This window comes from Canis lupus, chromosome 16, assembly GCF_011100685.1.
Source record: "Canis lupus familiaris isolate Mischka breed German Shepherd chromosome 16, alternate assembly UU_Cfam_GSD_1.0, whole genome shotgun sequence".
Classification (NCBI taxonomy): domain Eukaryota; kingdom Metazoa; phylum Chordata; class Mammalia; order Carnivora; family Canidae; genus Canis; species Canis lupus.
Genome location: NC_049237.1, coordinates 32,741,856 through 32,766,132, shown reverse-complemented (window position 1 = coordinate 32,766,132; position 24,277 = coordinate 32,741,856). Strand labels below are relative to the sequence as shown.

At 38.3% G+C, this 24,277-nt stretch overlaps 1 protein-coding gene and 1 long non-coding RNA gene across 8 annotated transcripts in view; both read left to right on the top strand.

Annotated features, from left to right (window-relative positions):
* Positions 1 to 24,277, top strand: part of NRG1 (neuregulin 1) — a 1,144,545-nt gene that overhangs the window by 817,889 nt on the left and 302,379 nt on the right. The gene's annotated exons all lie outside the window — the stretch shown is intronic.
* LOC106559846 lies at positions 8,767 to 10,759 on the top strand. The gene is made up of 3 exons (XR_005371500.1): positions 8,767 to 9,795; positions 10,122 to 10,199; positions 10,587 to 10,759. It is a non-coding gene; the product is annotated as an uncharacterized LOC106559846 (long non-coding RNA).

The window sequence follows — 24,277 nt, the reverse complement described above, 5'->3', positions numbered from 1 at the left end:
AGTTTTTGCTCAGGTAGAAATGTGTTGAATGTAAAACTATTGATTTGTCAGTAATTTACATGTTAAGAAACAGCTTTCCTGTTATCTAAAACTGTTCTTGAAAGGCAGCATTTCAGTTCAGTTGAGAAATAGAGATATTTGAAGATGAAATGTTTTTATATCATTCATGTTGAAATTTGATGAGCTCTGTCAAGCACTAGATTTCCTTGATTCTATCCATATTTCAACATTTATGAACACGAACACATGTTACAATTAATGTGTACATTTGATGTACTTTTTTTCCCTGAAATGTTATTACATCCTTCTCAACACAGAAATAGCTGTGGGACATTATGTGGTTGTGTTATTTGAGAATATGTTTCAGCACCTGACAGATGAATTTCTTAGAGCTTTTATTAAGGATCAGAATTCTAAGGTGGGAATATACAAATAAACAGTGGAATTTAAGCATTTACCTTGGAAAAGCAAAGGTAAGGATGATAAAGGTCAGCTTTCATTTGCAGTTCCATTTCATCTCTGGGGAGAATAAATGTGTGAGGTCTTCTGGTATTTGACCTTGTTAATACCTACATACTGTTCTGCAGAGAATGCTGGAACTGAGTTCCCCATTTGTATAATAGACAAGCTAATGATTTCTGTATGGTGAGTGTGTTCTCTAAAACAGTCACTGAAACAATGGCTAATATGATGTGTTTTCTACATCACTGCTCGATTTCAGGAGGAATCTAGGGTCACTGAGCTGCATTCAAATAAAATACAACTAGACTCCCAGTTAGTTGGTTCTGTTAGACCAAGTATTTAAATACCCAAGTATTTGAGAGTATTCCTTAAGTACCTGTAGGCAGGAAAGATAATGGATCTAGAGGAAAGATGAATGGGACAAAGAATCAGGTGTCTAGGTCATTCTGTGTATGACTATGAAACTATGTGTCTTCTGTGGTAATAGTTAAGATGCTTATTTTCATACAGGTCACATTTGTCTTTTGGAAAATTGAAATCATTCTTTAAAATGCCAATTCCAATACTATTGTGTGCCAAGGTAAATACCAGGTTGGAATAACTACAGCATAAAGCTTGGCTAAAATACTTTATCATAACACAAGCATCTATTCTTTTACGTATATGTAAACTGAACACTGATTATCTCTCTCCACAGTCTAGAAAATCTATGGAGTAAATCCTTATCGTCTCTTCATACCTGGTTAATGCTGAATTAATAAAATCCTTCCATTTTATTAGTCCTGATAAACAGATAGAAACATGAAAGCCCTGCAAGGACAGTTCACACAGTCTGTCAGTGGCATCAGAGAACCCCAGGGGCCTGATTCTGCTAAGTCTTGCCTCAGGAAGGTGATCTTCTTATAAGGGTCAGAGCCTACAGTCCATGTCACTGTTCATGCTGTGTTTAGGTCCATCTAACAGGGTACATGCAGAGAACATTCAGCACCAAACACTCATCAGACAGAGGCAACGACGATCTGGCTCCCTGTCAGTGGGTCGTGTTCTCTTGTGTTTAATGGAAGTTGTCAGTCCATTTTCCCTGGGAGAAAGAGGTTGCTTGAGGTTACTATTCTCTTATTTTATTTTGATGTCTTAAGAGAAGGAAAAAGTCCAAAAACTTCCTTTTTCATATTTCTGCTTGAAGATCCAGTACAATTTCTGCTACTGGCCTTTCTCTGGTGGCTTGCCTAGATTTGCTGAGAAGGACTTTTGGATGTCTCCAGCCATGGCCTCAAAGTCACAAAGCTCCCTAGGTGTGCCTTCCATCCTTTAATTTCTGCCTCCAATTCTGATTGATAAGTGACCATACTATATTGGTCTCTCCTTTTTCTGACCCCTACCTAAAAATGGGATTACTGGGATGTAGGAGTTTGTCAGGTTTTAACCCACATAAGGGCTTTCTTAAAATATTTTATTTATTTATTAATGAGACGCACAAAGAGAGACGCAGAGACATAGGCAGAGGGAGAAGCAGGCTCCCCCAATGTGAGACTCCATCCCAGGACCCTAGGATCACGACCTGAGCTGAAGGCAGATGCTCAACCACTGAGCCACCCTGATGCCTCTTTTTTTAATATATTCTATACAGTGCACCAGTTTTTCCCAAACCACATCAGACCTCTCTAAATCCTTTACTGTGGACCCCAAAATCGAAGGAGAAGAAAGGAATCAAAATGACTATTTTTAAGGAGTAAGATAGAAAGGACCAGTGGCTCAGAAATTGACCCCCTGGTCAGTGGATCAACAAATGGAAAACATCGACCATAGAACAGTGGCCAAAGGCAGAAAAATAAAGATTTTTACTTGTCCACTTCTGTCATAGCATTTGCAGGTTCTGGCCAAAGTCTTACCCATCTCTCAGCCTGGAGCTTCTATCTTTAAACTGGAAGGTAATTGCCGGCAGCTAGAGCTCACAGGCATACCGCATGATGAGTGAGGTCATGTTAATAAAGCCCTCGGAAAGAAAAGCAATGTGAAGCAGCAGGGCTATTACCGTTCCAAGATTATTTTATAAAAGCGAAACTTAAGTTCAGTGTGATGATTAACAAGCTATTAGAGCCTAGTTATTGATTCCTCTATCTTTAGAGTAGCTAATGCAGTACAGGCCACAGACCCGAAGCTTTCCTTCTTCCTGTATGCCTGTGCTTTGTGATGGTGCTTTCCTTGGGAAAATGCAAATCACTGAACATACGCAGCGGGACATCTTTATCACGTAGGTACTAGAAGAGAGAAAAAACACCTAATTTGGTTGTGTGTTGTCTTAATTTTTGCTGGTAACAAAGATTAATGCAGAGACATGGAAAATGACATCATGAAGAGGAGATGGAGAAAAGTGAAGCGTTAATGCAAACTTCCTTACTCAGAAGCAGCTTGTTGTTTGCATCCTATGTGCATTCTATGCATACACGGTAAATATGCTGTTTTATAGCTTGTTCCTTGCTCCTTTCCTATCCTATCCTCACAAATAGCCACATCACTGATGGATGGTTCCTCCTGTTGATTAATACAAATACCAGTATTGTGCTTATCGGCCATGGATGGTAAATGCTGTTGGTGAAGCCATGTAACACTTCTCCTGTTGATGGACACTGAGGGCGTTAACAAGTGTTTGCTTTCATAAACAGTACTCTGATGAATGTCATGCTTGCATCTTTGAGATTTGGGCCAATTTTCTCTCTGTGATAAATCCCTGGAAGTGGAATGGTTGAATCAGAAGATGTGGAGATTTTGTATCTTGAAACATGGTGCCCATCTACCCACCAGAAGGGTCATACCAGATTCCTTTCTGCCTACACTGTAACAGCATGCCTGCTCCTCCCCAGCCTTGCCCACACTGGGTATTGTCAGTGTTTTTGATCTTCACCAAACTGATAGGGGAATGGAATGTCTAACGATTTTTCCATTACATTCTAGGCATGCCTATCAGACCATAACTGAATGCAGTTGTTGCGTGTCAGGGGACCTGGTTTAACTCATAGCACACTGTTTGAATCTGCGTAATAACCAACTATGATATGATGAGACTTTCCATAGTTTTCAAAAAGAAGCCAAACATTTACGTGGTTTAAATTAACTCTCTCGTTTACACTCCCAGTGTGCTAGGTTGTCTGGGAAGCCCTTTGGAGGTGCCCCCAGTGACCCAGTACAAGTTGTGAGCTGCCTATCCATGAAAGAAAGACCATGCTCAAAAGGAACAAACTCTATAACTGAAGATTGTTGATGGCGTGGTCTGTGGCATTTGAGTCACTAGGATGTATTGATCCCCTTGTCTTCAGCAGTAATATTTTTACAGTTTTAATTTCGATGTGTTTTAAAGGTTATTGTCTCCAGGACAGGTCGTTGAAGAGACCTCACACTTCATCAGAAGCAATTTCATCTTTATGACACAGCCACACACTAGGCAACATATCTCTCCTTGTGCTGATGGATTATGCCAAGATTTATAAGGCTTGGTCTACATGAGAGCAAACACATGTTTGGGCAAAGATTCAAAGAAGTCAGAGGTATAGGGTCAGCATTATCCTGATACAAAAGTCAGGACTTACCCCTCCTCTGCCTGCAACACACACAAACGCACATGTACATACTGGCAATTTTTCATCTTTCTTTTTTAAAATATCATTTTCAGATATTTGCTTTAGATTCAGTTTTCCATGAAGACACCCATGATGGGTTTGTTGTGAGTTTTACTCTTCCAGAAAGCTCATTTATCTATAGTTTTTTAACTGATAGTCAACTAATTGGTCTTGAACCCTACCATAACACACTTTCCTCACATTCCTTTCAGGTAGTATAATAATGAGGAAAGTGAAAATCATCATGAGCCAATATTTGGAGACCTGATATTTGGAATTCTAGAAGTTTATATCTTCTGCCCAGTTCCTATGCCCTCTTTTTAGATAACCATGAAACACCAAACCTAGTATAGACAGCTGACTTGGTTAGCTGGATCTGGGCAATACATCCATATGTCCTCGTCTCTGTTTCTCAAATTCTTTTCTGTGACTAAGAGTGAGCACTGTCTTCTCTAGGCTATTCCTTAAGCTTCTGTGTCTTTTGTTTTCCTCATATTTCCCCATTTGTGACATATACAATACATTACACTAACTTTATAATGAAGGACCAGTGTGACTAGGACACACTGAAAAGCACTTGCCCTGGGCCTCTAGAGTCTAGAACCCCCAGGCCAGCCAGAAGGTGCTGGATCATTACTAGCATTTAGCAGGTGCCACACCCAGCCTTGAACTCAGTATACTTCTCAAAGTATCCTCATATTGAATGTTAATTAAAGGCACTCTTTTTCAGATTCAATTAAATCAAAAGCACTGATCTTCAATATATCGGTGAAGAATCAGGAAAATCTGATAAACAAAGATTAAGATGAGGTCTTTTACCTCCCCTTTTCACTTTGGTGCAAAGAGCATGTTAGAATGAGTCAGGAGACTTGGTTGAAGTCCCAGATCTGTCTCTTACTAGTGTTAGAATTTTAAGTGATTCAATATATTTGGGCATTGGTTTCCTCATCTGTAGGATGCAGTGAAGGTAAGCGAGGTAATATATGATTATTCCTGGCATTATATTGCAGATGCTCGTTAAAAGATGAGTATCATCTGATGGAATTTTGTGTTAGGAATCCCATCAGATAAATTGCCCAAAATATATAGGAAAGCCATCGGACTCTTTACAGAGGGGTATTTACAAGTGATTTTGAATCAAAGAAATATATTTTTTCCTAAATTGTCCCATAATTTAATTGAACTCAGGAGAAAATATAGTTACACCTTGGTACAGTTTTTATAGATTTAGATTAGACTCTTATTACTTACTAAGGTCTTCTGAAGTTTCAGTAGGTGACTTGTCTTTGTTTGGACAATGAATCAGAATTGGATATTAAAAGCTTGTTTATGAGATGCCTGGGTGGCTCAGTGGTTGAGCATCTGCCTTTGGCTCAGGTTGGAATCCTGGGGTGCTGGGATCAAGTCTGTAATCGGGCTCCCTGTGGGGAGCCTGCTTCTCCCTCTGCCTATGTCTCTGCCCCTCTCTCTGTTTCTCTCATAAGTAAATAAATAAAATAATAAATAAATAAATGCTTGTTTGTAAATTTCCCCCCAAAAAAGTAGCTATCATTATAATTGAAGCCCTCTATGGCTTTATGTTTCTATGATTTACTGTATATCAGGAGCATTTCTGTAACTCACGTTGGCTAGACAGGTACTGCTGAGTGTGAAAGACATTAAATGGGGTTATACTATCTGAACTGAGAGAAGAGTAAAAGAAAATATCTAAATGCATCTTTTTTGGAGTGGTATTTGTATCAGTTGCCAATATTCATTGGGCAAGAAGAGGTTGGAATGTCAGTTTTCTAAATAACTATGATGGGGTCCTGCTTAGAGAATAGTAGTTCTATCTTCATATTGATTTATTCTCCATTTTATTGAGATGCAAATGACTGTATACATTTAAGGTGTATAGCACAATGTCTTGACCTATATAATTGCAAAATGATTAACACAGTAAATTTAATTAACATCCATCATCTCATGTAGACACAAGAAAAAAAAAATTTTTTTTCCCTTGTGAAGAGAGCTTTTAGGCTCTACCCTCTTAGCAACTTTCAAAGATACCATGTTGCCTAATTTTTTATGTTTCCTAAATAAGTCTGTGGGGAAATGTGAAGGCCATCAGTGAGTGTGATGTCACCAGGATAAGAATCTTATTTACAAATTATAAATATGGCTATGGGTGTCTGTTTGTTTTAGACCAGAAATCAACAAACTACAGGCCACTGACCAAAACCATCCCCCTCAATCTGTTTTTTGTAAATAAAGTTTTATTGGAATACATTCAGTTATTACATCTCTGACTGCTTCCATGCTACATTGGCAGAGTTGTTTAATTGTGGCAGACACACAGAGACCATATTGCCCACAAAGCTGTAAATATGTACTATCTGACTTTTTACAGAAAGATTTTGTCAATCCTTAGCTTAGATAATAGTAGCATTGTTTCCAATTGAAGAGGTAGTGGCTGGTACCAGCATGTAAAGTTTAAACCACTTAAGAGCACATAACAGAGAGGCTGAAGGCTTAAGGAAATATGTATGTGAAACTATTTATTTGGAATAAGGGGGAGAATGAGCCTGATACCATTATTCTTGTGTGGATGCATACACAGAAGGATTGGGAGCTAGAAGATGGAATTGAAGACCCTTTCATAAGAAACAGTTTCTCTGGCCAGGTTACCATGGGCAAAGCCTAAGGAAAATCATCCCACCATGACTTTAAGGAAACAGGATTATGACTCTATATAATGGCTATGGAGAAACATAAAATAAAGGTATTTTCTGCAAGTGTTATGGTAGGTGAGAAAAATTTAATAAGTAAGAGCAATAAGAATTTATTCCGTATTGAGAGGATCTGTTTTGCAGCCCAAACCGAATGGACCGTGAAGCAAGAAATACAAGGTCAATTTAGGTGACTTCATTTAGGGAGAAAATAACAACTCAACGGATAGCCAGAGCAGAAATAGGAGAGAATGTTCACCAGACGCCATAGGTTGCCATGAACACGGATGTCTCATGTGTTGTATCGATGATGGATGTGTGCGTGAGTATGTGCACACTGTTAAAGGAAAAAAAAGAAAAAGACCTAAATCCATTTTTATCAGAACTAGAGGGAAAAAAATAGTCCAGATGTTTGAAACTTTCCTGACGTAAAATATTGCGTAATTCATAAACAATTCTTTGTGCTTTAGCTCATAGTATGTCCAGAATATAGGACTCACCAGCTATCCTCATGCACGAAACAATTGCTCTTTGGTGTGTTTGTTTGTTAAGTGGTAAACATTACCGTAGAGGATGTTTAAGTTTGTGAAAAGGATGAATTGGTGAATATGGACATGGAAAATGTGGTCACAGGGCCCTTCTCGCTCTGATCACCATCCCACCCTCAACCCCATACTCCACACGTGCACACTCTTGATCCACCCTGTGACACTGGCCATGCTGTCTCGGCGACGCACAAAGCCCATGCCCGGGATAAGCTTCTCTTTCAAGCACCTATCGGGCTTGTCAGCATGTGCTTGGAAGAGATAGCGACATCGCTCTGCCCTGACATAACCATCATGTCAGCACAGCAGAAGCAAGTGGAAGATTCTACTTTCCCGATAAAGATCAGTTGCTGTTTCCTGTCTTGAAGACGAAAGTTGAGCAAATGCAGAGGTCATCTGTGTTTATATTAACAATGCAGGAGTTATACTACATTTTCGCAACAACATCAGATCATTATTTATCCACTTGTCCTTTTTTTTTTCATCGTTCCTTTGAACTGCCTACATTTGCTTATCATGATATTTCTAAGTCTGTAAACAGCCCAAGTGTGGCTGTTCTATTTCTCTAAATAGAGTCTTAGGTCATTTTATTATCCAACATTATAAGTCATCAGAATGCACCCATCTGTTGTCCTTCCACATCTGGTGTAACTTTAACTCTTTAAGCCTGAAGAAAAACTAGAAAAACAATTGTGAGGTGAGTTTGTTACTTTTTCCTATCACACCACTTTCCGATATATCGTTTTCCTTGAAAAACCACAAGGAAATAATTAAATATATCTATTTCTTTGGAAATGGCCTTAAATATGATGGCTTTTCCCCCTCTGCCTAGTGATCTTTCTGGTTTTCTGTTGCCCTGATTATTTTCCCTGGGATCATAGCCACTCAAAGCCTTTTCTTACAAACTCAAGAAAATCTTTACAGATGTAAAGTCATAGAGCCTCTAAAACTGCCTTCCCAGTGGCCTAGGGGAAGTGCCACTCCATGGCAGTGGAGCTGTATGGGAGGCAAAAAGCCAAAGCCTGCTTAGCACCAACAACCTTGTCTTGCCATTTTTTTAGATTTCATTACATACGTGACTAGATTTTCTTGTGTGTGCATTTTGGGGTTAATGGGTAACAGCCTATCGGTAGACCTGTGTTCCATTCATTTGACTACCTTCAATTTGATAGCTCCTTCAGCAATAAAGAAAAAACGAGCACTTCAGCTTCAAATCACATGATGAGGCAAATCACAATTTATCAACCAATTATAAGATAGTTCTAATGTGTGAGTTCAGATATGCTCTCTTTCAGTTATCTGTTGCGGGAAGATGCTCACCGTCAGGAAATTGCCAAATGTTTAATTACTTATGTCGAGTAGCTTATAAATATAATATGAACAGAGACATTTCAACCACGGAATTGTTTTCTTCCAAGTTGTTAACCATTTCAGCTGGAATAGGCTAGATTGTTCTGTGGTAACAAACTACTCCAAAGTCTTGGCAGTTTACAACAACCAAGATTTATTTTTCAACTACACTACATGCTCAGTGAGTATTAGCAAATGGTTCTGTTCCATGTCATTACCTACTTATAGGGGACCCACAGCGATGGTGGAGTCTCTCTTAATATTGGTGTCCATTATGACACAGGCAAAGACAGAAGTAGACCTCGGTCATAGAACAAGCTATGACTTAAGCTTCTGTCTGGATATCATACAAGTCACTTCCATTCCCATGTCCATTTCAGCAGCAGAACAACTCAATCCAAATCTGACTTCAGTGCCTTGGAGAAAATATAATTCCACCCCTAGGGAGGGAAGCAGGTATGGATGAGTGGTAATGAAATCCACCTCTCCATCAAACCCAGGTGTCATTGCTTTATTTGAGTGAGGTTTTTTCTTCATCTTCTTCTTACAGATCCCTTTTAAAACCAGCCTGGAAACAGTGTTTGTAGAAATCAGCTTCACTACTTCTAAAGCAGGGGTTCCCATTGTTGGCATGTTGTGGTCTGACCTTATTAATGGAGTTCAACCTTAATAGCAGGTTGGCTTAATAGGCTTAAATGATGACCCATTCTAGGACTATTATCACCCATAAAGCTAAGGATTTTCCTGCTTAAGGGTTTCACACTTGTGTGAGAAAAGAGTGTGAGAAAAGAGTACACCCTTCACCAAAAGGACCAGAGCTCCCTCCTGTTCTGTCAGCTGCTGGTTTCCTCCAGCAAGATATTAAAACTAGGTACGAGGAGCTGAGGTGTCATTACTCAGCAAGTCTGCAGAATCTGTGCTTGTGACAGCACCCTGGTAATTCCTGATAATTTCATCCCTCCCTGATGGAGACCCAGCTTTTATTTCAGCAACAGTAATGGGTTGTTCTGGACCCCTGACCTCACCTGAAGATGTCTTTATGTTGGATCTGCCTTATATTTGGGGCAGTTGGTTCAAGACTTAGAGAAATTTCTACAGACACTCTCATTCCAGGTAAGTTTTTTGTTTTTGTTTTGTTCTTGGGATAGGACTTAGTCGTATTTTGTCCTCTATTGGAAAGCATAGATTAGTATTATATGCGGAAGCTGATTTGTTCCTTCCGATGTGTTAAGGTTTTTGTAAATAAGCATTGGCTGCATCAACATCAGGGTATATGCAGATCAGCATAGTAATGCTGGACCTTAGTGATCTGAGGGTGGAATGAAACGTGGTATTTTTATTTTTCGAGAGAAAGTAACAAGCTGTATGTTTTATAGTATGAATAGATTAGGGATATATAAGGATATTTATCTAGAGTTTCTCTTTTGTTTGTTTTGTAGAATGATGGGACCCAACCAGGGGGATTGGCCAGAAGCAACAATGGCTTCAGGCTTGACGAAGTGGACTAAAATGTAAAGGTAAGTGTTTGAGACTCTCATTTCCTAGGACCATATCTCCACCTTGTCGTACGGAGTCACGGCCTCCTTTTACCACTTTGGCCCAAATACTGTGAAGCCTTCTGCCCACTGGCAGTGCTTCCCCTGCCATATGCTGATGACTAACACCAGTAAAATACCTACGTACTTTGGCAGTAACATATGCAGATACGTATGTTTCTAATTACAGGGATATTGTTAGAACACGATTTGGTTTCAAGGTACACAGTTAATAATCCAGGCGGAAATAATGCTTTGTTTTGTAACAGAAGAAAATAAGAACTTCATTTTAATCATTTTTTCCCTTTCTCTCTCTTTTTGTTTCTTTGATACACATACATGGGCAATATCATAAACTGGCAATACAAGAAGTTCTTGCAAACAGTGTGGCTATCCCTTCTCAGACCCCGGACATACATCTGTTACCTGCTTAACCATCCATCTACTCCTTTGCTACAGCTGCATATCCAGGATTCTGTGTCCTATCATTGTTCTTTATGGATACCGTGTACACTTTTAAAGAATAAGTGTAAATTCATTAAAGTTATCATTTTAAAATATGTATCTATATAGTGTATGTGCATAATTTTTGCTTTTCCTAACCTTTTTCTTGCAGGCCTAAATGGTTAAATCAGAGAGTGACACGTGTGTATAGAAACTGAATGCACTATAGGTTCAAATGGGCAAAGCAGTCGTAGAGTGAAGTCACATAGTCCCGTTGACTACACTATTGTAATTTGCATTTTCAAATCATTGTGTCTCAGCCTTAGGACAGTGCTACTATTATTGTTGGTGGATTTTGCAACCTAATCTTGATTCATTCAGTGAACCACAAAAAATCACCTGAGGCCAGATTCTCAGTCCACAGGAATTCCCTTTCAAGTGATGAGAGCCTTACCTTCTTCAAGAACCCCTTAAGAATTCACAATTTCTGGAATATAGAATTATTTCTGTTACATCCCCTTTGCTTCATCATGTCCAGGAAGTAGAGAAATCTACTCACACGTCGATGAGTAAGCAGTGAATGGGTGAATGATACGTTCTGCTCTCTTCTAGAGCAAACCTGGCAAACTGTTTTCGAACACATGTACGGAGCTTGGGCAAGTGGTGTGAGCTCTGATGCACTGAGTGGGATGAGAAATGGATGTATGGAGTGTCTGCTGTGGGAGCCTTCCCCCTTAAACTCAGGACTCAACTGTCTCCCTAGAACCCAAGTCCTTTTTTTTTCCAGCATCTGACAACTTGCATATGTTCGTCGCTGAAAATAGGGCCTGTGGCTTTTCATTTCGTGTAAATGATGAGTAAATGGCAAAGCAGCTACAGAGGCATTAACTAAAAGTGGCATTCTCCTTATTCAGTGCACCATGTGCTCTTGTAGACATGCACCATCTGATCGTTTCTTGTGTTACGCTGCAACTTTTTTGGGGCACATGAGAAGCACTTTTTCTCAAGGTTTGTTCATTTAAACATCAGTCAACATTCATTTATTGAGCCTAACTTTACAGTAGGCATCAGGGATATAAAAATGAGTAAGGCATGGTCCCTGACCTCCAGGAGCTCACGGTTTAGAGATGCCTCCATGATAAAAATAACTAGCATTCATTGAGCATCAACTGCATCTTCTCGACTCTATTACCTGACTTAATTTTCTCATGACCTTGCACAGTGAATATTGTGTAACACACATGTAATGGATGTGGGTTTCAAAGAAATCAAATAACTTGCCCATGGTCACAGAACAACTTAACAGTCATAATAGAGTTGTCATGTAAGGCTAGATCTTTCCGATTCTAGAGCCTATGCTCTCATTGCTTCTATTCTGTCTCCAGCTAACTGTGTGATACAAAAAGTCACTTAGGAAACACAACTGCACAATGATTATGAGAGGTGGTACGTGCTCTAATTAGCAAATAGACATCTGAGCCCTGGGGTAAAGCTCTGGTCTTTCACTAGGGTTCTGTCCTACTCCACTCTTGCCAACAAACAAGAATCCACATGTCCTGGACAGACATTTATTCTTAGGATTCCCAGGAACACTCACCCCCCAGATCACCTTCCACTCAATACTTTTTATATCCTTTTACATCGCTGGTGACTTATTGGTGACTTACCACAACTGTCATACGCCTTACAAGTATTCAAGAGACAAGACCTCATTGGACAGTTAATATTCTCAGAGTTCCTCAGAAATACTGTTCCCAAGGTCAGAGCCTGCCTTGGAAAGGATATTACCATAATACCCCAGTCAATGCTTATTTTGTTTATTCTTAGCCTGTCTACAAATATCTTAGATTGTTTATATTCCATCATTTCTTTTATTAAAAAAAAAAAGAAACTTGACAAGGTGACTTCTTATCCAAATTTGCTCTGATTATCCCCATAACCCTAAATGTCTGGACTTTGTCAGATAAGGTTTACCTTATAGGATTGTAACAGGCTAAGATAAGAGATGGCACAATTAAGTAGAATGTGTTACTTCACAAATGATAGATGTTACTTTTTATTGGCTTAGTATGTTGCCCTTCCCAGGAACATTTGTGTTTTAAAAGAAGCTAAGTAGCCAAATCCAGATTAAAGTAGTGAATTTATAATTGTGAAATTGTCCTCAAAGGGAATATATTTTGGCTGGATGTGTGTGGGGATGGTGGGTTCCTTGAGATACACCTGTTCCCTGAGATACACTCTCACCATTGAGGAGCTCTGGGCCTATCTTTACTAGAAGATAGTGGTAGAAAATTTGAGGATGAAAGGGCAGAAATAACAATAAATAATATTAATTGAGAGCTAATTATGCACTAAAGAGGTTCTAAGATCACTGTAAATCATTAACTCTCTAATCCTCTAAATAACCCTATTAGGTAGGTGCCATTCTCCTCATTTTACAAATAAGGAAACAGAGCCTAAGAGAGATTATATACTTTGCTCAAGATTATATAGTCAAGGGGCACTTGGGTGGCTCAGTCTGTTAAACATCTGACTCTCGATCTCAGCTCAGGTATTGATCTCAGGGTTGTGATTTCAAGCCCCAAGTTGGGCTCCACACCCAGTGAAGTTAAAAGTTAAAAGGAATTTTTTTTTTTTTTAATAAAAAGAAGGTTACATAGTCAAAAAGCAGATGAAGGATTTGGATTCAGTTTTTCCTGACATGAGTCTGTGTGTTTTCTACTATATCACACTATCTTTAATACCACAACAAAGTCTGTCCTTCCAGGGCTGGTCCTAGATATTCTTGGCAAATCCCATTAAGGGGGAAGAGGTCCTTTAAGTGGTGGTTAGTTACACAATAATTAAATTTAATATATCAACTTAGGTCAAAAGGAAGTGGTAAGAGTGGAATGACTGTATTTCAGGGGAAATACTTGTTATATTTGTAGTCATGGTCTACAACATTGCCTTTATTCCTGAATGGATGCCAGGAAGTGAGGCCATAGAGGACATCTGAGCATACGATATGTGCTGTCTGCACTCAGAACATATCAACTTGGACAGCCATATGCTGGGGAGTGAAGACATACCAGGACCTTGTTTTCTGTCATCTTTATTTGAGGACCAGGCAGCGTGGCATCAAATGGAAGGAACAAGTGAAGAGACATCAGGAAGATGTCAGAATGAAAGAGAAATGCAAGTCTCTAAAGGAAGTTCCAACTCACTCTTCACCCTCCTGCAATTAGGAAATAGGTGATAAGGGCCCGAAAGGGTAGGAGAGATATTCTAGATTTAGGCAATTCTTACCACGCTCATGGTGGAAAAATGAGATATGTCCAGTAGCAGAGCTGTGGAAACTATTAGAAACTGAGCTAATTGTAGACTTCTCAGTGTGCCTCAGGAAATGGGAAGGTATTTGTCCCTTTGGGGCTTATATTTTTTCCAATTTTCCTTGTTCAGGAAAGAATTCATTCTTTGAGCAATGTAACCTCCTGCTATGATTTCACAACTCCACAAAAGAGAATAATTATAGATTAATAATGAACCAAAATAGAAAATGTTAAATGTGTGTAGCAGATAAGAGGAAAATGTTCTGTCTTGTAAACTGTATTGTTTCGATTCCTGGCAACAAAAAGGAACAATTCTCACCTCTGCAATTCTAAATAGATGTTAGAATTCACTTCTCTTTCCAATGGTGCAAATTTTCAGTCTCAGTGGGAGGACGATGAAGTGCCCTAAGCTTGGTCAAGAGTGAGAAAAATTTCTTATAGCACAGATGCCTTTCCTTCCTTGGGCTGAGAGATTTGTGGCCTTTCATACACAATAGCTGGGCACAGTTTTCAGAAGTTTTCTCATTAGTAAAACAAAGTTTAATTTATTAAGAACTTTCTTTGATTCAGGCACTGAGCTAGATGTTTTCCACATTTTTATGCATTAAAAAAACTGCCCTTGAGGAGCCACCCTGTGTCAGGCACTACACTGGGGTGCTAAAACCTCTGCTATCTCTCAATTCTAACAAAGATTCTGAAAAGTAGGTGGGATGGTGCTTACCCATTTTACAAATATGAGATTTAGAGAAGTTAAGTAAAATGCACAAAGTCATGGAATTAAAATGTGACAGGCAGAAATCAAAATGTTTGGAGTCCCCTAACTTCTGCAACTCTATGCCCCCAGAAGGCCAGATTAGGACCCATTCCTGGGATCCAAAGTCCTTGACTTGTTACTTATTCGGTTTCTTCTTTACCATTGAAACTTAGCCCAGAGTGTCAGTTCCTGATACCCTGTGCCTTCCAAAGTGATATGGACTTAACCTGACAAAATAACCATAAAGGTATAAGGCTAGAGGGTATTGCCAATAAGCACCAACCCTTCTTAGGGGAATCTTAGCAGTGATCTTCTGGAGACACCATGCCTATATTTTTGCCTGATAGTTTAAAATTGGCATGGATGAAGAAAGATGACAGATAGGCAAGGTGGGAGGCAGGTATTTCAGTAACAGCCTCTTGAATCAGACCCTTTCTAGATTCACTCAAGGCCTGGTTCTGGGAGCTGTCATCATGGCCATCCCAGAGTCTCATTGGTTGGGTGGTCAAAGGTACCCATTCATCGCAACAGTGATCCATGGGGATTTCTTCCCAACAACCAGTGAAACTTGTATTTAAAAGCAAACTTTAGGGGTGCCTGGGTGGCTCAGTGGTTGAGCATCTGCCTTTGGCTCCCTAGGATCAAGTCCCACATTGGACTCCCCATGGGGAGCCTGCTTCTCCCTCTCCCTATGTCTCTGCCTCTCTATTTCTCATAAATAAATCAAATGTTTAAAAAGAAAAAGTAAAATAAAAGCAACCTTTAGCCAAACTGAAGGAAAATAAAAATTTACAAGTACAGCATTAGCTCAAGCCGATGAGTTGATGGTTTTGTATGGAGTCACTGTTGGGTAAGCCCCAGTTTAATGGCCAAAGCAATTCTGTTACCTGACAGAGTCAGAGAGCATTTTGCCTAATCCAGACACTTCATATAGGTCTCTCCTGCTGTTATATGGTGAGCTATTATATTTGTAATCATGCTGTCCACTTGGTTGTTAGTTCTATAAATGTGTCTAGTTAATAGTCTATATTTTACATTTAGCCGTGCAAATTAAAAGGTCTTTCCTCAGCAAAAACACTATCAGGCAATATTTTTTTAAAGAAAAATATAAGATACTATCAAATGACTTAAAAGTTCTAAAGAATTAGAAGTCAATAGAACATATGAGTATTTCTTTTTTAACGATTCTTGTTGCCTTTGGGGCCATTTCAGTACATCCTAATATAATAATAAATACCCAGCTGTTATTTATTTTCATAGATTCATACCACTACTTCTAAAGCAAAATATTTTTTATTAGTAAAATCTTTTTATTAACCAAAATGAGAATTGCTTTTTATAATGTTTATTTATCTATCATTTCCCATCCTTTGAATTCTGGAATAAGTCCTGGCTTTCTCCATACTATCGCTAAGTGTGTGTACTTTTCATTTTATTCTTCAATCGTTATTTCTGAAGTTTTCAACAAATAATTTGTTCTGAAAAAAAGATTGGAAGCTTAAGTTGGCTTTATAGTTATCAAGTGACTTTTGGTTTTGTTCAAATGATGATTTATAAAGGAATTTCTAGATTAAGATTTATCCTTTCCTACTTCATCTTACATTGCTAAAGTCAGGATCAGTTTGATCACTAAGATGATCATCTGTCTTGGGTGGAGTGGTACCAAGGTCTTTTTTTTTATGTAAAGCCATTGTCGATTAGGCTGCCATCATTTAATTAAGAAGGTATACATAATGGAACTGTATGAATGATCATAGATCATTAAATAAGTATAACATATTTCTTTTCTCGGGATGCCCGGGTGGCTCAGCAGTTGAGCTACTGCCTTCACCTCAGGGTGTGATCCCGGGTCTAGGGATCGAGTCCCACATTGGGCTCCCTGTGAAGAGTCTGCTTCTCCCTCTGTCTGTGTCTCTGCCTCTCTCTTTGTGTCTCTCATGAATAAATAAATAAAATGAAAAAAAATATATATATATATATATTTCTTTTCTCTGGTTGGAGATTTCAGTGACATAATCATGGCTATAGTGTTTAGGAGTACAGGAAAACATTGTATAGGAGTGTCAATGGTACAATGCCCTGGGCCTCATGACCAAATATTGCAACCATGTGCGTGCACATGCATACACCTAAAAATGTTTTCTGATGTCTTATGTCATACTCAGCATCAACATCTCCATCACAACTCTGTCCTAATGTTTCATAGCCAGGCAGGTAGCAAAAACGCTTGGAACTGTGTTCATGGGTATGCTCCTCCTCAGCCAAAGAATGTGGGGAGATAAATGGGAGAGATTTTTGGTCCATTTTTTAACTGTATCAGGCATCTCCTACTCCTTCAGTGTACTCAAACTTGGAATTTATCCAAATTGAGGCTACAGGTCTTTTCTGGAACTCCCCCTGGATTGTTTTGGTTTGTTTGCCTTTAACCTGGCTAATACCTATTCATCGTTCATGACCCAACTCATCTTGGGACAGCCCTCCATTTCCCCAGCCCACCCCAACTCTTCATCTGAACTCAGCATCACTCCTGTGTGCTCCATGCTCCATTGAATGATTTGTTTTGTCACTGGACTTATTACTTTGTATTGTAAAAATCTATTATTAGGAAAGCATCGCTCCTTCCTTTAAACATGAAATTCCTTGACAGGAAGGACTAGGTCCTATTTATCTTTCTCTTCCCCATGCCTGGCACAGTGCCTGGCTGTATAGTAAATTCTGAAGAAATCTTTGTTGAATGGCCAAATAAACTTTTGAGAACCCTACACAAGTATATTTATATGCACCAGAACTCTTCCTTCATTTATTCTGGTTGGTTTTCACGAAGACAGATACTAGGGAGAGAAGAAGGAAGATAATTAGCTTGTAAAATATCCTACTATGGCATTGTGAACATGAAGTTTTGGGTTGGGAGTTCCTATCAATGAAGATTATTTTTAAAACTAAAATTCAAAATTTTCACTCTCCACATCCTCCTTTATAACATCATTACTTCTTCCTATTTTTGTCATAGTTTTGAGTACTATGTTTTCAACAGGAAACATCTGATTAGAATACATTTCTTTAGATATCTTTGTTACACCTCATAAGCTACATTTTCCAAATGTACAGACCCCAGGCTGGAAATACAATAGACACTTTTGAGAGTTAACTTATAGATATGTTGTTTGTGCAAACTGTAACCAGATATATTTTTAAATAAGATCTTTCTTAAAAATCCCAGATTAAAGTAAACCTTGTATTTTGAGATACTTTTGCCTTCACATGCAGTTACAATAATACAGACAACTCCGGTGTACCTTTTACCCAGTTTCCCTCAAAGTTAACATCTTGCAAAACTCCTGTATAATAGCACAATCAGGATATTAACATCAGTGCAGTCAAGATACAGAACATTTCTGTTCCTCCAACAGTCCCTCATGTTACCCTTTTAGAGCTGCCTCTGGTTTCTCTTCTTGCTATTCCCACCTTTAATCCTAGCAACCATGAATATTTTGTCGTTTCAAAAATACTTCATAAATGAAATCATAGGATCTGCAGCTTTTGGGTATTGGCTCTTTCTATTCAGTATAATTCTTTAGAGAGGTTTAGAACGATTCTTTAGATATTTATCCAGGTTGTGTGGACATCCATAGTTTGTTCCTTTTTCCTGCTGTATAGTATTTCAGAGGTTGGCTGTTTAATCATCTACCCATTGAAAAACATCTGAGTTGTTTCCAGATTGGAGCTGTTACAAATTTAGTTGCTATAGCATGAATATTTATAAATATTCATGTAGAGGTTTTTGTGTGAACATACATTTCAATTGTCTGGGATAAATGCCCAGGAGTGTAATCTCTGGGTCATATGATAGCTGCATGTTTAGTTTAGGTTTTAGTTTTCTGGTTGTTATTTTTTTTAAGAAACTGCCAGAATCTTTTCTAACACAGGTGTGCCATTTTATACTCCTTTCAGCAGTGTCAGAATGATCCAGTTTGTCTGCATCTTCACCAGAATTTGTGGTGTCACTTCTTTTATTTTTTGTCATTATGGTAGGTGTACTGTGATATCTCATTTTGGATTTAATTTGCATTTCCCTGGTAGCTACTAAGGTTGAACATCTTTTCATGGGCTTTTTGCCATCTGTATATCCTCTTCTGTGAAGTATCTTAGTGCCTTTTGCCTATTTGCTAATTGGTTTGTTTTTCAATACTGTTCTGTTTTGAGAGTTCTTTATATATTCTGAGAGCAGTCCTCCATCAGATATGTGGTTTGCAAATACTTCCCCCCCCCCCCCCAGTATGTAACTGATCTCTTCATTCTCTTCATTGGGTCTTTCACAGGGCAAACACCTTTAATTTTCATATGAATAACTTTTTATACCTATTCGGCAACCAGATACCTAGATTCTCCTGATAGAAAAGCTTGTCTGAGATAATGTGAAATCATTTTTACATATTCATAGATCTATCTCCATTAATGTCATGCAAATTTAACTTTCACAATAATAATGAAAACAGAATTCTCCATTGTAAATGGGCTGTTTTCCTTGCTCAAGCATTTCACTATAAATTCACTTCCAATAACATTTGTTGAGCACATACTCCATGTTGAGTGATAAGGATACAAAATTCATAATTTGTGGCTTATTTGCTTTAGGCACTTAAATTTTACTGGATTACATCTAAATTTTTATTTGGTAATATCCTTCCAGGAAGCAGGATAGTCTTGTTTTCTATTATCTCTACTGCCTTACAATGAAGAAGAGAAACAAGGTCTTAACTTTGCTTTTAACTATGAAACCTGAAAAAATACAATGAAATAACTTGTATGTCCCTCCTCATGATACAATAAGATTATTCTCACAAGAAGACTTTGACTTCTCAAAACCTACTTGGCAAACTATGTTATTTCTTAGGACATGAAAGGTTGCTTTCAAAACATATCAGAACTTGGGACTCCTGGGTGGCTCATTGATTGGGTGTCTGCCTTTGGCTCAGGTCGTGATTCAGGGTCCTGGGATCGAGTCCCACATCAGGTTCCCCGCAGAGTACCTGCTTCTCCCTCTACCTATGTCTCTGCCCCCCTCTCTCTCTGTGTCTCTCAAAATTAATAAATAAAATCTTAATATATCTTAACCCAAAAACATAATCAGAACCTAAAAGTCCTAATAACAAGGAGCACGATACAGAATTGCTTATTAAATTACATTTTAAAGGCTATTTTACTCTGCCATGTTCATAAATATGTGAAAAGTAAATGTACATATGGGTAATAATTAAGATTAACCACTGAAAATAAAAGAAGTAGGATTGTGAATGGTTGTTTCTCGGTTTTCAATTTCACTAATTTCTGGTTACTTTTAAAACAATCATTATTTTTGGTCATTATGATCATTAGCATAGAGGACATTTTTTAAGTTGTGAAGATATAAGTGAATTTGACTTAGCAGATCAGTGAGAATTGATTGATGACTAAGAGTACCATAAGGCAACACGTGTCATCATAGTTGTTTCCATGGTGATGAACTATGATGTCACAAACTCATTAGGTGGTGACTCAATGAACCATTTAGACAAAGGATGAAAAGTAGTAGCTCACCCGGATGTATGCCATCTTTGCTTTAGATGATATTATTAATTAAAAGGAAGGGCTGGGTATTTCTCTCAGTGAGATTATGTAAAGATATTACATGTCTTCAGGCTTGCCTGAACATGGTTATGCTGGTTTTAAATGGAGGTTTTTCAAACACCCAAAAATTCATAAACAGAATTTGACTTGGAATTGGGTATTCATAAGAAAAGGCCTTTTCTTCTCACGTTTTGAAAAGGTTCCTCATTAATCATAGTTAAATTCGGACAAATTTTCATCAGTATAGTCACTCTTTCATTACTAAATGGTCTTGTTTTTCATCTTAAAATATTGGCACTGAGAACATAGAGGGAAAAGGTCTCAGTGTTCACATGCTGAGAGATTAAGAAAATAGTTTAGATTTAAAAGTAGGCACTTTTCCTGATAGTTTTGGTTGGTACATGCTTTAGGCTAGGTTCCTATGACACAACCAGATGCAAACGAATTGGCAGTCACTGCACCCGCTTGCTGTTTGTACCATCTCCGTGGTAGCAAACAGCCAGGCTGCTGGAAGCACATACTTGGCTCTATGAGTCAATTTAGTTTATGTGCCTGGGAATTTGCAAATCTTCCTCTGACTTTTTGATACCAATGTCTTGACAATTCCCCTGATTTCAAGAGTCCTCAAGGATTTCAGACAGCAGCTTTGACTTTAGAGTTTTATGAGAGAACATTCAAGAAGTTGGCCTGGCTTTTCAACCAGAAATTAGTAATCTAATGGTAACAATTGGCACCAAGGCCTAACATAACGGAAAAGACATCAAAGACCTTGATTTAGAGTCTACCTCTAACTCTGTTTATTATGACCTCCAACTCTGACACCTGACTTTCTCATAAGTAGTAGTGAGATACGAAAATCTTAGCTGAATCCGAGAATGGTTGTGAGAATTCAAAATAAAGCATATATAAAGCTCATAGTACAGTGCTTGGTATTAGGTCAGTACTTAATAATTACTTTTCCCTTTCATGACAGATATCAAAATGATCAGTGTTTCACAGGTGAGAATTAATTTCTTTTTCCATCCCCAAGGCTGACAGAAGGCATATTATCCATCATTCCATCTCACTGTCACCCACACATCACATAATTGTTACTTAGCTCAGGGAGAGATGGGGCATTTGCTTCTCCTCACAAAACACTAACCCTCCCTTGCAGGATTCAAAGATTATCTTCCTTCAGCAGGTCTACCTGAGCCTAAACTCCAAAGAATTACGTTCTTTTATGAGCTAGAGGAAGTCAGATCCATTCTCTGTTGCATTGGCCCTCTGGCTCTTTGGCACTTTCCACGTCCTCCTCATTTGGAAAGGGCTCCATCATTTTCCATCTCACAAAGCAACCCTATTGTTGCTTATTTCCACTGCAGGGAAAAGATGAAACATCTCACTCAGAACTGCAGAACAATGGAAGTCCCTTGAAGGAAAGCTCTGAAAGTAATACGCAAGTTGCCTCTGAGATATTCAAAATCCCATTGCTTTACCTTTTTCAAAAATTTTTGGAAAAATTTCAAAATCCTCTTTGACAGTATATCACAAAGCCTGTGATTGGGCCAAAAGGCTTATTTAACTGTGTACCAAAAATAGTGTACATTGACAAAGAAAAATAAATTAGAAATAGATTTGTTGAGGACATGCCATTAAAAACAAGCTCCATTGAATCAATTCTCCTTTCAAAGGACTGCCAAGGTAAACTGAACTAGCCTAATAGAGGCAGGTGGTAGATCCAAACTTGGAAAAAAAGTGAGCCTTTATATCCCATTAAGTATTATAACTATTTGATGGAGAAGTGTTGAAAACACTAAATGTGAGTATCTCAGAAAGTAGGAGAGCATAAGTCTGTCTTTATGCTAAATGGCCAAGGCTTTCCATTTGTCTTTCACTTTCTTATAAATCCATGGCTCCACTTTTACCAGACCATTCACATATCTATCTGTTATCCCAGTTATTCTAGGTACTTCCTCTTTGACCATGGACAAAAGACTAGATGCATAAGCAAAGGAAAAGCGTGATTGAAGAGTACATGGATAGGTATGTGAAAAGATGCAACCAGGTGGACCTGGTGAAGAAATAAACTTTGGGAACTTAAATAAGGAAGGAAGTTGGGGAAAGTAACAGGTAATGCACAGAAAAAACAATGGTGACAGAGGTCTGAGTAAAGAATGTAGGGACAGATATTCCAAAGCTTCTTATTTTATACCACAATTTCTCTGAGCACAAACTCCTGGTAAGGATTCTAGATTGCTTCGTGGGCTGATATACATTCTCCCACAGTAGGTTCTAGCAATTTACATATTATTTACCAAACTTTCCTAGACAGAAATATGTATGATTATTTATTGTTTATATAAACCCTGTCTTGTACTCGCTTGAAAATCATGCTTTTCCAAAATGTCATTCAATATGAAGTGTCTTAAATTTGAAGTGAGGAAAAAAATATATGGCTCTAGAGAATAGTCTAGTGATTTTTGACATTATGGGTTCTCGTGTGGGTTCCTGTCTTAGACTAATATCAATGGCACAGTGCTTTGATACTGTCTGGAGACTAAATGAAACACACAATCCAAATCCCATATGTGAATTACTGTACTTGCAAGAAATTTTGAATAGATGAAACACATTTTAAGTCTTCTTCTTCTTCTTCTTCTTTTTTTAACTTTGTAAAAGAGCCAAGGCAGCATCAGCCAAATCATTAAACCAGTTGATTTATTAATGGATTGACATGGCTCAGGCATTTTCCAAAGGGTGAACTCATATTTTGGTAATCACATGTACTTTCATCATATTTTCTGTCTGTACCTCAATGCCATGATGACGAACATCATTCTTTCCTTGGATATCTGACAACTTCATCAAAAATGGAAGAGATGCTACTGACTAGTGCAAATCCAGCAACTGGAAAGAGCATATCCAACAAATAAGCCCACCTTAAAGAAGTCAACTGTGTGCCTCTGGACCTTGTCTACTTCACCCCTAAAGGGGGACGGGGGGGGCTAAGTCATCTTAAAGATTCCTGGTAGCTTTAAATCAAAATCTGTGATTGATTTCTGGAGTAAAGCAAAACAACTTCCTAGCTGCTGCCATTGCAATAGTGGTAATTCAAAGAGAATTGCGGCAGGGAGGGAGGGAGGGAGCCATCACTGGATGTTTCTTGAAAGGCAATTGGATCACCACCTAAGGACCACATAGTAATAGTCAAAAATGAGAGTGGCTCATGGTAGGTACACCATTTATTCATGCACGCTATGAATGAATCTTCCCTAATAATCCTGCTGGTACATTTCTTCATTTCACAAGATTCCTGAACTACCCAACTTGCCTTTTTTTATGACCTTGCTCTGTTTATATCACCTTCTTATTAACATGCATGTTCTGAATGTGAATTCAAGGCCCAAATAGTAGCCAAGATTCAAAATGAACATAATCCAAAAAGATTGGCAACAGTAACACTCCCCAACTGACTCTTCTCCACTCTTTTATTAATTATAAAGCTTGTAACAGAATAGTCTAGGTTCTTTTTTCTTGCTGTGACATCCAGGATTATTATCTATTAAGATCAAGTAGGGAAGGCCTAGTTGACTATCACAAACAATCCTAGGGTTCATCGAAAGTGAAGATATTTCATACAGATACCTAATTGCTTAAAATTTGGCTCCAAGCACCTGAGGAGTACTAAACACTACAGAGATAAGGCTTTGTTATATTCGGAGAAAACTTCAGGTGAGTGTGATCTTTAAGAAGACTGCCTTGATAGTAGCAGTCCCTCTGTTATATAGTCAACAAGGCAAATATGTTATTTTATTGCCATATCCTCAGATGAGGCACTAGAAATGAAAACAGATCCCAAATGCACAGACTAATTTGTTGAATTCTGAACCAAACCTCTATTTGTTTGTTTCAGTATTAACAGATAATTATTCAGTATCAACAGATTTATTAAGATCGCATCA